General features: G+C 41.2%; 1 protein-coding gene across 1 annotated transcript in view; it reads left to right on the forward strand.

The window, feature by feature from the left end:
• LOC126456513 (probable G-protein coupled receptor 179) overlaps positions 1 to 14973 on the forward strand; it is a 1523402-nt gene that overhangs the window by 708683 nt on the left and 799746 nt on the right. Inside the window, exon 3 of the mRNA XM_050092263.1 lies at positions 11013 to 11093. The gene's annotated coding sequence lies outside the window, so the exon portion shown is untranslated. The remainder of the gene's footprint in view (positions 1 to 11012; positions 11094 to 14973) is intronic.

Consider the following 14973-nt stretch of genomic DNA (forward strand, 5'->3'; position numbering starts at 1 on the left):
TGTTCAGTGCTGTATTGAGTAGAATGTTGCATCCCACAGTTTGCGAATTCCGAGATGGCAGAACTCTGCCATCATATAGAAGCAACGTGTCTGCATTAAAGTTGACGTGAAACTCAAGAAAACCTTTACAGAGATACACCAAATGATACAAATGGTTCACACGGCTTATAAGTGGCTGGACTGAAGTTAAAAATGACTGTGTAAGACTCCCTTCCACGTTTACCGACGACGCTCATGTCAGGGACGTCAAGAAATTGTGCCTGCCAATCGAAGACTGTCTATGGTTATGATGTTGAGAATAAAGGTCAATCTTCGTAATGGATCGGGAAAGGTTCTCCAAGATCAAAAAAAGCTCTTCAGGTCAGGTCAGATTTCAAAGCCATGCTGATATTTTTCTTTGACTTTGAAGGATTAGTTCATCTTGAATTCATACCACAGGGACAAACTGTTAATCGATGGTACTATTGCGATATGTTGCGACGCCTGCGAGAAAATGTTACAAGGAAACGGCCTCAAATGCTGCGAGACAATTCACGGCTCTTGCATCAGGATAACGCACCAGCACATTCATCCCTGTTGGTGCATGAGTATTCCACAAAAAATGAATTCACTGTGCTGTCTCATTCTCCGTGCTCTAGAGACGTGGCCCTGCGGCCTTTTTTCTATTTACACAGTTGAAAACCCCGCTGAAAGGACTAAGATTTGCAACGACAGACGAGATAAAAGACAACTGGCCGTGACTTTTGCACCGTTAGCCAAATGGTAAGATGACCACTCACGGTAAGGCGAAAATCTAGGTTCGAGTCTCGGTCCGGCAGAAATTTCCATTGTCGTCATTCCATTCTACAGCCAATGATTTTCCATATTCGCAATTGCGAATATATTTAACGAATCCCAGATTGTGTCCTGAACTGCGGCGGTGTGTGTCTTGTACAGTAGCGAGAATGCGTCTCGCCACAGCGCCAGTCGCAGTATTGGCCGCGCATCAGTACCAGCGCTGAGGCAAAGGGCTGTCGCCACGGGACGGACGGATTTACGGCTGTGTCCGGAAATAGGCGCCGCCGGCGTCGCTTTGATGGTCGGCCGCTAAACAGGACGCGGTGACGCCTCCGGCCAGTGGCGAACTTCCCGTCCTCCAGTGACAGCCGGCCCACACGCGCTGCACGTGGCTCCTCGTCTTTTGCAGCGAGCAACGGGAGTGGCGGTAACTTCTACCTCTACTCCGTTTGTTGAAGCTACAATTCCAAGAAGCAGACTTGTGATTAAATGAAATTAATTCCACAGATCAAGGAGTGATAATACACAAATCATTAGAATTACTGAACTGTACACGCACTTTGACCGTGAGAATTTAATATGTTACGAAGCCAACATGAGCTACAGTCAGAGAGCGGTATCCTGCGCTATGTTGTTACTTGTCATTGTCGTCATTCTTTTGTCTCATAATGCAACTCGGCAGCTATGAGTAGAGTTGACCAAAGCTACTGTTACCCGCACGAGGATCTTCCAGTCGTTAAAGACAAAGGCGGTAGTAATATCCTTGAAGCCAACAGCAGGAAAACAAAACAGGCACACATGCGTTATATTTGGAGCCACACACATTATCAAAAAAATGTTAAATGAGTCTCATTCCATAGGATGCAGCGTACGTTTAGTGGCGTGACGAACGTAATTAGTAATCCCTGGAGAAGGTGATCTTTATCCAGTTTGTTAAAATTTAAAAAATAAAATCAGTAAAATCTTTTAATGCCTAGATACCATTTCCATAAGACAATTAAAAAATGACAACCATCTTCAGATTTGTAATGAAGCAAAATACAGCAATTCAGCTTAGGGAAACCTCTTTACAGCGTAATACTCAATATAAAAATCGTTTGACAAACCACAAAATACAAAGGTGAAACCTACTACTCTGATAAAAAAAATTGCAGTGTATGACATCGTAAGCGAAAAAAACATCATATGTAAAAAAAAGAACGTGCATCACACTCTAATTTAAAGTGTTACACGGATAAGAAAATTTATGTTTTGATTTAACATACCATGCTTATTTTAAATGCAGGCTGGACACAAACTCGATATGCTAGTAATAACAATGATGCAGCGACATATGAGGGGCTTATTTCAATAGTGGTACAAGTCCATTTATGTTCATTCTGAGACGGCCGCAGTGGCCGAGCGGTTCTAGGCGCTGCAGTCTGGAACCGTGCGACCACTACGGTCGCAGGTTCGAATCCTGCCTCGGCCATGGATGTGTGTGATGTCCTTAGGTTAGTTAGGACTCTGCATCTCAGAATGAGCAAAAATGGACTTGTACTGCTATTGAAATAAGCCCTTTATATATTCGTATAGAAAGCAACATGACTAAGAGTCCTAGTGCTCAAGAACAAAACAAATATCTTAGCAAAGAATTGTTTCCATACCGTTCCAAATAATTTTATTAATTTTTTTAAAGTGACAGAAGAGACACGATTACAAATCTAAAATCCTATCCTTCATGGTAAAAATATCAACATTTCACATACGGAACAAATGCCCTGTATAACTGTTATGTTAAAATGTTCACATAAGATTCTGGTGTTACACCGATGGGGCCGCACAAAAGTTGCGAATTGTTGTACGCTTGCAGGAAACATACCTGATAATTTATCGTGAACAGCAGAAAACGAAACCTTTAAGTTGAAAGAAGTTATAAAACTAAGAGGAAGAACATACCCAGGCTGATATAATCATACTCAGCCACGAAACATAAATGACCATCATTACATTACGTAACTTGTCGACAATGAAATAAAATGGTTGGTATCTCCAGGTGGACTGACTTGACAGCCCCTATCAGTGCCAAAACATAACTGACGTATGCGTACACACGTGCAGATTAGAAATAAATAAACGGAGGGACCGGCATGTGACACGCAATTACATGCGTTTATGCAGAATGACACATACAACAATAAAAATTAACGTGATGCAATTGTGTGTGAAGAGGACAATGCGATACTTAATAAAACTGAGATGATTTTTAAATTAAAGTAACAAAGAAAATTATTAAGGAAATTTTGCTGTTCAGGAAAAAAATAAGAAAATAACAAAGGCAAGATCAATGTCTATTGCTACGTTGACAAGAATGTAGTTAGGAGATGGAGATCAGTTGGGAAAGGTGCTCAGACACTATCACGTGATCTTGTTTGAGGAACTTTTTGCTACTCCACAGAAATAACTTACGTTAAAGTCCGTAATCATAAGAGACTGCTTTATGTAGATTTGTTGATTTGAGAGCCTGTTCGCAAAGAGAGCCATTAATGTACTTTTTGCTATGCTTTAAATACTTCCAGTGCAGTATGGTTGCTATTTCCCTTCCGTCATAACCTCTAAAACACAACAGCAACATTTCTGTCCCTTTTGTGTCTTAAAATTGACTTCTTTTTTCACATTTTGACTTCTACTTTCATCTCACACGCTCTTCGTCTGGCCGAAGAATTAAATTTCTGCACGAATTGTAATTAACATAAAAGTGGTGTGTTTCCAAGTTTAATTTTCTGCATGAAGGGCCTAATTATTTTCTGCTTCGGCAGAAAGTTTTAATGAGAGGAAATTGCCACTTTTCCTGGTAATTTTAGCTCGTAGTTAAGTCGAACACGTGACGTAGACGTTGAGTATTCTGCAAAGCATAATTAATTGAAAGTTATTCCTTATGTGACATAACAGGCCACTTAAATGTTCTTGTATTAAAATGGGACTAAAATGAAAACTACGTTAGAGACGTGTGGTACAGCACAGTGCATTATTAAATGGTATATTACTAGGATATTAAAGGTACCCTTCTCTGTCACAAGCAGAATTAAGGGCCTGGGATGACACTTGATAAACGTCGCTGACTTGAGGTAATGTACGAAGCTCTATTAGTTAACTTTTGCTTTTGGTAGGCACAGGATGGATAATAGAACAGAAATTATATGTATCCTCCATTGGATATTTATTACTGACATCAAAAGCCACAGGTCATAATGTACAGTGTACATAACGTCTAGCACAACATATGAAAACGTTGACAGAGTCCGTAGATATGTGTGTACTAGACGCACGAATATTTAGATAAACACTTTGAAAGCACAGTCGAGTATGAAATAGGGTAATGGAGGATCGTAAATTCGTATCGTCTAAAAAGGCTGCCATATATTACGAAACGGCATTTGATTTTGAAAACCAACATTAACCACACATGTTATATATACAAATCAAATACAGAAAACTGTAAGAAGTATTAACTGGTACGCACTTCTTAAGAATCGCCCTATCTCTTACTTCTTATACAGAATATTTTCGGATTCGGAGGAGGAAGTTGGTGACTGAAATTCCCTAAATGACCTCGCCGACACGAAAAATGTCAATATTATTAATATTTCCCATCCCATTGCACTTAAATATTCCTGACACACTCTCCTATTTTACTAAAATGCTACACGAGCTGCCTTTCTTTCAACTTTTTCGATATCCTCCGTCAATCCTACTCTGCAAGGATCCTATAGCGTGTAGCAATACTCCAGAAGAGGTCGAAGATATGCTGTTGAATCAACAACCTATATATTTGTGTGATTTATCGTTTAACGTAAACGTAAAGAATTTCGTTCAGTGCTAATGTAGAAGTCTTCAAACCTCTTACTGTTTAGGGTCAATTCACTACTTTTTGCACCCTGCAGGTATTTTGTCTGAGTCTTTTTCAATGCGTTATTATCATCTGAAGAAATAGCTAGACAGATGGTATTATCTGTAAACAATCTAAGAGGGTACTCAGATTTTCTCTTTGATTGTTTACAAAGATTAAGAGCAGCAGAGAGCCTCTAACACTTCGGTTTCACTACATGACTTCTGGCCAGTTACTACGAACTGTTAGTTCTCTGACAGGAAACCACGAATCCAGTCGCACATCTGAAACGATACTCCGTAGGCACGCAACTTGATTAGAAGATGCGCGTGAGGAAAGACATAAAAACCATCTGGAAATCTAGAAATATTGAGAAGCAACTTGAAATCCACAGTCGATAGAACTCATTACTTAGTGTGAATAAAGAGATAGTTATGTTTCAAAAGAACGACATGTTCTGAATTAGTGCTGGTTTAGTATCCATAGATCGTTTTTTTTTCGATGTATTTCATACCGTAGGAACACAGTGTATTGCTAAAATATCACCGTTAATGAAAACATGCTTGTTCAATAGCTGGAAAACCTCAATAATTGGTAACAAATATAACACAACACCACCTCAAAGCAATGGGAGAGCTGTGACACTATATACTCCATTCCCTAAGGCAAATATCTAAACGGGTAAGGTCTGGGGGCGTGTCTGGTCAAAAAATGTAAATATTCATGGTTACTTTCTTGCGGGGGTGTGTTAGGTGTAGATAATATGTCACCTGATAACTATAATGTGCATTGACCCATGATGCTGGGAGAAAATACCTGTCCTTAGAGCCGAAGGAACCAAGCGTGGTCAGGGGTCACAACGTTTTGGCTTATCAATGTGTGTTATTATTTCTGATTCTGTCTCACGTCGGCAAATGAGTACAGCATAAACTATAATGAAATAAACATTAATTGTACATTGTAAAATATGTGGAGTCTCGTGCAGCTTTAACACCGGTCACGAGTTCTCAGTAACTAAGTACCATCCTGACATGAAACTAGTAAAAATTAACAAACGCATTCTGACTACGATAACACACAGCATCTGCTGTCAACTGCATTCATATTTCAGTAGACTCTTTTCTGAACCAGATATCTAGGCATTATTCATGGTGAAGAGTTGCGTGTGACTGTCTATGGAAACGAGGAACTATAGTAGAAACTCTATAGAAACATCGTTTACTGCAACCGATAAATATTCAATAATCAAGCAGCTCAAGGTGTACTTCAGCGTACTAAAATCCAAAGGTAAGCCACTTCCCTTTATTGAAGGTGTTGAATTTTAGCTTCATTAAGTGACTTTGCTTTCAGTATGTTTCTTTCATTAAAATATCTAAAGCAGCGCCTACACTGTCAGTAAAAGTTTGCAGTGTTTTGTAATGTGAAATATTCTTGTCCGTCTGTGATCAAGACTGAAGACTGAGCAACGTATTGTACAATATGTCGACGGATGTACTGAAATTAGATTGGTTGTACTCACAAGGGATAGATCCAATCCGATATGTCGAAACCTACCCTGAAATTTACTGAAAAAAAAAAAAAACCACAGAGAAAGAAACACAGTAAGAAAATGTTGACTGTTACGACAGACTGTAGGTGTTTGAAAAAGTTGAACATTGTCGAATCGTAGGTCCCCAGTAGCAGCAGCAGTAGCAGTTGCAGTAGCAGACGGCCTAGGCGTAACACGGGAAGCAGATATCCTTCGTTGATGGCACATCTGTGTGTAGATAACACGGCACAACGTGATGGTAATTTGTAAACCGAATTTCAGTTTCCACTGAGAATTCCTGTCACAGAACTGTTCATAGTTACTATTTCCTCGAATCATTTATACCTGCAGTAATTAGTAGTTGCCTCTGCGGTATCGCTAGATGTTAACAATGGTGATACAACTGAGTTAATTTTCTTTTTGTTTTCTTCGAATGTGGTTACTAATTTCATCTGTCTTTGTGCATGTTCCTAGGTTTCACAGTAAAGTGGAACCTATGTTTACAACCTTGCAAAGATGAACTTGATATGCAGTCGAAATCAACTACTTCTCCTGAAGATCTACATATGTGTTATTATTAGTTATTTTATTTAACATTCATTCCAAAAATGTCAAAATTTCGTTAGTAATTGTGGAAACATTGAAAAAATATTAAATAACTGGTAATTTTATGAGTTATGGCTCGAATGACGGGAGGTGTGCAACTTAAAAGTAAAAAAAAATACAGTACATTCCTAGCCCAAAGAAAACATGTTCAGAAATAGCTTTCAATGACAAAGAAAAGGCTGAAATTTTTTGGTTAAACGAAGGAGGGAGAAAATGTTTAAAGTTAAGCCTTATGAAAAGCTGGCTTCGTTTCGCAAAAGGCGAATGTAAGTTGTAGAAATGTGAAGAAAGGCTTACAGAAAGTATGAAATATGCATCAAAATCAAACTCTCAAAAGTGTGAAAGAAAAAGTCTTGCAAAGATTTAGAACTGCTTGTAAGGATTAATGCACCGTTACCGAGGGAGACCTATGAGTCAAGGCACTCTGAAATGCAACCGAGACTAGCATTACTTATTTCCAGGCTGCCTGTACATCGTTAAAGAGAGTCAGGGATTTGTACGGAAAAGGAAGTCGCAAAAGTGCGAAATTTACTGAAAGTAAACAAGTAGACGAGATGTCGTTAATAGTTAATACTGTACAGCAATTCCTAGCTGAAGTGAAGTCTAGGCTTCTTGTTATCTCCTAAAATGCTGTGTGTAAATCCAGCCAATCATATTTCGTACAAAAGCTGCTTGGTGCAAATTGCACTTATCCGAAAGAACAGACACCACATGTACACGGATTAGAAAAGGAAAAGAAAGTGTCGCTTGTGCATTCGAAAATAATTCTGTGGTTTTGTTGGCTTTTCACCTGGACCTAACGACGTCTCTTCATTTAGGACAACGATGAAAAGAATATAATTGGCATTCTATCCAGAACTATTACTGTAATTCGGCATCTCGATAAACAAAACATTTCTTTCGTCATCCAGTACTACGTTTCAAATTTCTGTGACGAGAACAGGGAATAAATAAGGAACATTTCACTATGGCTTATGGGACAGAGATATGCACGTGATGGCATTGTATCGCGTACATAGACTGTAAAAGAGCAGTGCATTAGCGGAGCTGTCATTTGCACTTAGGTGGTCCATGTAAAAAGGTGTCGGACGTGATTATGGCCGCACGACTAAAATTAACAGACTTTGAACGCAGACTTGGAATTAGACCCAAGTGACATTGCATTTCGGGAATCATTAGAAATTTCAATAATCAGAGATCCACAGTATCAAGAAAGAGCCAAGAATTCCAAATTCCAGGCATTAACTCTCATCGGACAACGCAAGGGCCGACGGCCTTCACTTAACGATCGAGTGCAGGAGCGTTTGTGCAGCGCTGCCAGTGCTAACAGACAAGCAGCACTGCATGAAATAGCCGCAGATATCAATGTGGGGCTTAGACTAACGAATCCGTTAGGACAGTGCAGTGAAAACCGACGTCAGAAGGCTATTTCAGTAGACGACTGACGCGAGTGTCATTTCTAAGAGCTCGATATCGCCTGCAGCGTGTCTCCTGGGCTGATGACCGCGTCAACTGGACTCTACACTACTGGAAAAATGTGACCTGGTCAGATGAGTCCCGATTTTAGTTGGTACGAGCTGATGGTAGGATTCGAGTGTGACGCAGACCCCACGAAACCATAGAGCCAGGCACTGTGCAAGCTGGTTTTGGCTCCATAATGGTCTCAGATGTGTTTACATGGAACGGGCTGTGTCCTTTGGTCCAACTGAACCGTTCATTAACTGGAAATGGTTATTTTCGGCTACCTGGAGACCATTTACATCTATTCAAGGACTTAATGTTCCCAATCAACCATGAAATTTTTATGGATGGATGGCAATCCACCGTGTCACGGGGGGCGCAATTGTTCTTGATTGGTTTGAAGAACTTTCTGTACAATTCGAGCGAATAATTTGGCCACGCAGATCGCCCCACAGGAATTCCATCGAACACTTATGGGACATTACCGAGAGGTTAATCCGTGCACAGAATCCTTCACCGGCAACACTTTCGCAATTATGGACGCCTGTAGAGTCATCATGGCTCATTATTTCTGCAGGTGACTTCCAACGACTTGTTGTGTCCGTGTAACGTGGATTTGCTGCACTACGTCGGGCAAAAAGAGGTACGACACGATATTAAGACTTGCCGCATGGCTTTTGTCACCTCAGTGTATATGTTTTTAAAAAAAATTTATCGTAACTACTGAGCTACAGGTATTGTTGTAAAATATTTCGTGTGAACAAATTAAAATCCAGAGCTAGATAAAATTGTTCCACATGTTACTAGAAGAGAAATGAGTCTTGTACGGTGCTACATTTCAGATTTACATTTTAGCTGCCGATTCGAAATGAAAGTTATTTTAAAAAGTTAATGATCTGAGACATTTTTGGTATGGTTTAAGCGCTTAAACTGGGCGCGCGTGTATGTTGGACGACGCACTACGCGGCTGTACTTTTTCTGCGTTTCATTACTCGCGGAATCGCGCGGTAGGCAGGAAAGGCTCTACAAACTGTTGTTACAAGCAACTTTAACATTGTTCAAAAAATACTTACAGTGCTCCTTATCAGCCAAAATTTTGACAGAGGATTTCCTTAGGTGTTTTCTTCAAAATGGTTCAAATGGCTCTGAGCACTGTGGACTAAAAATCTGAGGTCATCAGTCCCCTAGAACTTAGAGCTACTTAAACCTAACTAACCTAAGAACATCACATACAACCATGCTCGAGACAGGATTCGAACCTGCGACCGTAGAGGTGGCGCGGTTCCACACTGAAGCGTCTAGAATCGCTCGGCCACGGTGCATTCTTCGCGTGTAAAAAATTTCAGGGTAGGTTTCGACACGTCGGACTAGACGATTCCCTTGTCCGTCTCCGGCTAATATTGCATAAGTTTGTCAGCTCAGTCTCGTATGCAGAATTGTTTATTTTGCCCAGTTTGTAGTGTTTTGAAACTGAATTTTGGATGTGGCTTCGAAATCAATGTGAACTTATCTTCATTTTAGAAGTATTGGATGTCTGTAGAAGTCTCCCAGCCTTATCGTATGTAAAAGAAAGCGAGTATACTAATATGATCAGTGGTTGGCAAAGTATAGGGAATTGTATACGGAAGTGGAAGGACTTCAGTTAATACCAAAGTTAAATTCATTGCAAAGTAATTATAGAAAGTGCAACGAAAAGGGGATCTAGAGTTGAAGAGGAACTGGAGCCAATACTTTCAACATTAAATGTGTATGTACACATTTCCACGTCTTTATGTAATGTTTCAAAATGCCTGTAACAGCTGTGCACGTCTCTCTCATTATAAAGCTTACCGTTCTTACCAATCTAAGGTCTTCAAATGAATTTCCTGTAGGCAAATAACGTAATGTACTCGTAGCTGACAAGCTCTCAGTTGCGGGATTAGTTTGTCGTAAATAAGTGTCACTTTTCTTGATTATAGCTCGTTTGCATTTGTTAAAGAACATCAAATGAGCGAGTGTCCGTCTCCAGAAAGTTCCAACAATATTTGGCTCGCTTATCCTCAAGTTACTTAGTAAATCTTCATGTGATAAGTTTTCCACTCTTCTTACACCTTCCTACATCCATTTCTACCTTCTCTTTTCTTCCTGCGAGCGCAAAGGCAGCCCAAAGGCAGCCCTCTGTCATTTTGCATCTCCGAGACTGGGCGTGAAGTTTGCGCAATTCACTGCATAAAGCCAATCATCAATACATAGTACGTTATTAGTGCCCAGTATTACTGACAGTCTAGGGGCCGCTCAAGGTTATGAGGAATAATCAGTCGGTATATTAAAATTGAAATACACAGTACCGACGCTCTACTACGATTTTCTGAAACATCAGTAATGTTTATTCTAGTTCTTAATGTATCATACCGCCAATAGCCTTGCCGCAGTGGTACCAGAGGTTGGCGTCAGATCATCGAAGTTAAGCGTTGTCGGGCTTAGCTAAAACGTGGCTGGGTGACCATCCCGTCAGGTGAACGCTGTTTTCAAGCTACTTGTTGAGAAGTAGCGGATCCGGTCACGAAAACTAACAACGACAGCGTGAACGGTGTTCGGACCACATGAGCCTCCGTATCCGCATCCAGTGACAGCAGTGGACTGAGGATGACACGGCGGTCGGTCAGTACCGTTGGGTCTTCAGAGACTTGTTTGGCCGGAGTTTAGCTTAGTTTCAGTTTAGTTTAATATATCATACAAATAACCTCAAGTAGGGTTCTGTAAAAAGTTGTACACGCTGTCTTCTTGTTACAGGTTTCCGGCTTGACTTCTCATCAGAGATGAATAATTAGCAGCGAGTGATTAACATTCCAACATACAACTCACATCTCGAAGGTAAGACGCCACTACGCTGGAGTTTCTGCTAGTTTTAACCTGTCAATGTAGTTTTTGCAATACGTTTTATGCAATCAAACTAGGCTTTCACTAAAAGTTTGCAAAAAGTATCTTTTCAGTGGCTTTCGAAGAGACCACGTGGAATATCCTTGCGTGAACTGCAACATGTTTACCTTGTAACTACTTACATAAGAGTTAATGTTGCTCTGTCGGTTGTAATAATGGATAATAGGCATGTAAACAGTTTTTCTCTTTTTCTGGAAACTAACAAGATAAAAACACAGTGGCTGTATATATCGACTTTATCTTTAGGCAGAGTCAAGTTCTAACATGAATTTAGTCTCTGTACTATTATGTAGTATCACTGAAAGTTTTGTTGTAGTGTAGATAATCACGAAGAGTTTGTTCTGCAACCTTACAGTAATTCGAAACACATTAACTCAAGCTGTTTGATTTCAGATCAATGAAGATTATCCGTTCATGAGCTTCTACTGTTACAGAGAGCACTTAAAAACAACAAAATGCACAATACTCCGGTCATTCATTCACGCAAAACTGTTAACTAATGATCATATTAAATGACATTAATACACTGATCACATCGCTGCATGTATTTATCTTAGCGATTAGTAAGCCAATCCTATGGCATATTTAAAACGCGTGATAGTGTTTCTCAAAAGAACTGTATTATAGCTGTAAGTATGGTCACTGGACAAGGCTGATCAGCTAAGACCAGTTCTTAAATGTTATCCAAAAATTATTAGCCTTAGTGTGTATGATTTTACTGTAGCACTTCGTATGTATGAGTCTGGTTTTTGGGAAACTACGTCTTACGCAACGCTGAGCGAACTATTTCAATTCAGATGTTGAATCACATTCGTTTCAGGGTTTATACTACCAGCTGTAATAACAGGTTACGCAGTTTCTGAACAGTTCAAAGAAAACTTGAGTCTCGTTTGAAGTAGGTACCCCACTCACAGAATTAAAGTTATTGGTGCCTTCCATCTACGTTCAATATTTTGACGAAAATGCGTGTTTAAAGTCAGTAGTAGGCATAAAATGTCGTCCGAAATCGTACTGAATGCTTTCTCAGAAAATGATTTTGGAAAATAAGTTCAAGCGACCACTCGAAGTGGAAATGGTTCTGGAAACGTACTTGACACCTTAGCAACAAATAATCCTGACCAAATATAGAGCATCGTGAGAGATACAGGGATCAGTGATCACAAGATTATTGAGCTACACATATCAGCTCTGACAGATGAGTAGCAAAACTAGTAAGCTAGTCAGTGATCTACCTTATCAGATTTCATTATTTCATCTGTAATTTAAACAGGATTACAGCAGTATAAATACCATACAGAAGGTCTTTATTTCGGCAGTCGAACTATTGTATTTTCTTAGCTGATTCTCAATTTGTCCCTCTTTCGGCGCTGCAGCACCATGTTAAGTAAAAAATACCCATGTTTTCCATTCTATATGCGCTACTTAGAGATCGCTGAAAGAATTGTTAAAGTGGACAACAATAAGTTACTTCACGAATGTCTTATTTAAACTTGTGCTGCACCTAAAACGTCAACAGCTCCACATATACACTCCTGGAAATGGAAAAAAGAACACATTGACACCGGTGTGTCAGACCCACCATACTTGCTCCGGACACTGCGAGAGGGCTGTACAAGCAATGATCACTCGCACGGCACAGCGGACACACCAGGAACCGCGGTGTTGGCCGTCGAATGGCGCTAGCTGCGCAGCATTTGTGCACCGCCACCGTCAGTGTCAGCCAGTTTGCCGTGGCATACGGAGCTCCATCGCAGTCTTTAACACTGGTAGCATGCCGCGACAGCGTGGACGTGAACCGTATGTGCAGTTGACGGACTTTGAGCGAGGGCGTATAGTGGGCATGCGGGAGGCCGGGTGGACGTACCGCCGAATTGCTCAACACGTGGGGCGTGAGGTCTCCACAGTACATCGATGTTGTCGCCAGTGGTCGGCGGAAGGTGCACGTGCCCGTCGACCTGGGACCGGACCGCAGCGACGCACGGATGCACGCCAAGACCGTAGGATCCTACGCAGTGCCGTAGGGGACCGCACCGCCACTTCCCAGCAAATTAGGGACACTGTTGCTCCTGGGGTATCGGCGAGGACCATTCACAACCGTCTCCATGAAGCTGGGCTACGGTCCCGCACACCGTTAGGCCGTCTTCCGCTCACGCCCCAACATCGTGCAGCCCGCCTCCAGTGGTGTCGCGACAGGCGTGAATGGAGGGACGAATGGAGACGTGTCGTCTTCAGCGATGAGAGTCGCTTCTGCCTTGGTGCCAAAGATGGTCGTATGCGTGTTTGGCGCCGTGCAGGTGAGTGCCACAATCAGGACTGCATACGACCGAGGCACACAGGGCCAACACCCGGCATCATGGTGTGGGGAGCGATCTCCTACACTGGCCGTACACCACTGGTGATCGTTGAGGGGACACTGAGTAGTGCACGGTACATCCAAACCGTCATCGAACCAATCGTTCTACCATTCCTAGACCGGCAAGGGAACTTGCTGTTCCAACAGGACAATGCACGTCCACATGTATCCCGTGCCACCCAACGTGCTCTAGAAGGTGTAAGTCAACTACCCTGGCCAGCAAGATCTCCGGATCTGTCCCCCATTGAGCATGTTTGGGACTGGATGAAGCGTCGTCTCACGCGGTCTGCACGTCCAGCACGAACGCTGGTCCAACTGAGGCGCCAGTGGAAATGGCATGGCAAGCCGTTCCACAGGACTACATCCAGCATCTCTACGATCGTCTCCATGGGAGAATAGCAGCCTGCATTGCTGCGAAAGGTGGATATACATTGTACTAGTGCCGACATTGTGCATGCTCTGTTGCCTGTGTCTATGTGCCTGTGGTTCTGTCAGTGTGATCATGTGATGTATCTGACCCCAGGAATGTGTCAATAAAGTTTCCCCTTCCTGGGACAATGAATTCACGGTGTTCTTATTTCAATTTCCAGGAGTGTACGAAACGCACACCCTCTTCTGTCTATTGTATTGGAATTCTACAGTACTAGCCGCAACATTAACCTGAAAACTTGTCATTTTGTATGAAATTAGAATTACATCGTACATTTTTATATTATTTCTACAAATATTGTTTCAACCATATCCTTCCCAGCCGCGTGGTCTAAAGCATTGAAACTGAATTACGACATTATGAACGGTACGACTTTATAATTGCCGCAGCAACAACAAGTACAATTTTGTTTCTGCATTCATTTTTGGATGAACCCGCCTGGAAAACTATGTACATTAGAGCAGATACTGTCGAACGTTGAAGGTCTCGTACGTATCTTGTTGGAGGATGAAGTTTTCATAGCCGGAAACTTGCCGCAAAAGGCAGAATAAATGGCGGCTAATAGATTGTTATCTCAAAAATGAGCACGAAAATCTTGCGTTAAATACTCAACTTCTTGTCTGTATCTTACGGTGTGAGGACCTAATACGTTTTTAATGGGGATAGCCACATCGGATGGGGACGTTAATAACTTTGACCCAATTAGTTCTTGTCCAGAAGAGTCGACCATATATCGCCGTCGATATTCATCCTCCACTTTCTGCTAATGTCTCTCATGACACACACTCAATATAATCGTGAACTTGCATTCATAACACTATAGTCACACCTCTTAAAAATGTCAGTATGATCAAAATCTCTCAACACTACAACTGCTATCATAAAATAGAATATTGGCAACATCGTTTCTCTTACGACTTTAGAATATCGATGTTTATGAATGAAAAACACATGATACTTGTGTGACATTCTAAAATATTTCTTATTTATCTAATTGGTTTTCGGCTATTGGGTCATCATCAGGTAAACAG

Source organism: Schistocerca serialis, chromosome 2 (genome assembly GCF_023864345.2).
Source record: "Schistocerca serialis cubense isolate TAMUIC-IGC-003099 chromosome 2, iqSchSeri2.2, whole genome shotgun sequence".
Taxonomy (NCBI): Eukaryota; Metazoa; Arthropoda; class Insecta; order Orthoptera; family Acrididae; genus Schistocerca; species Schistocerca serialis.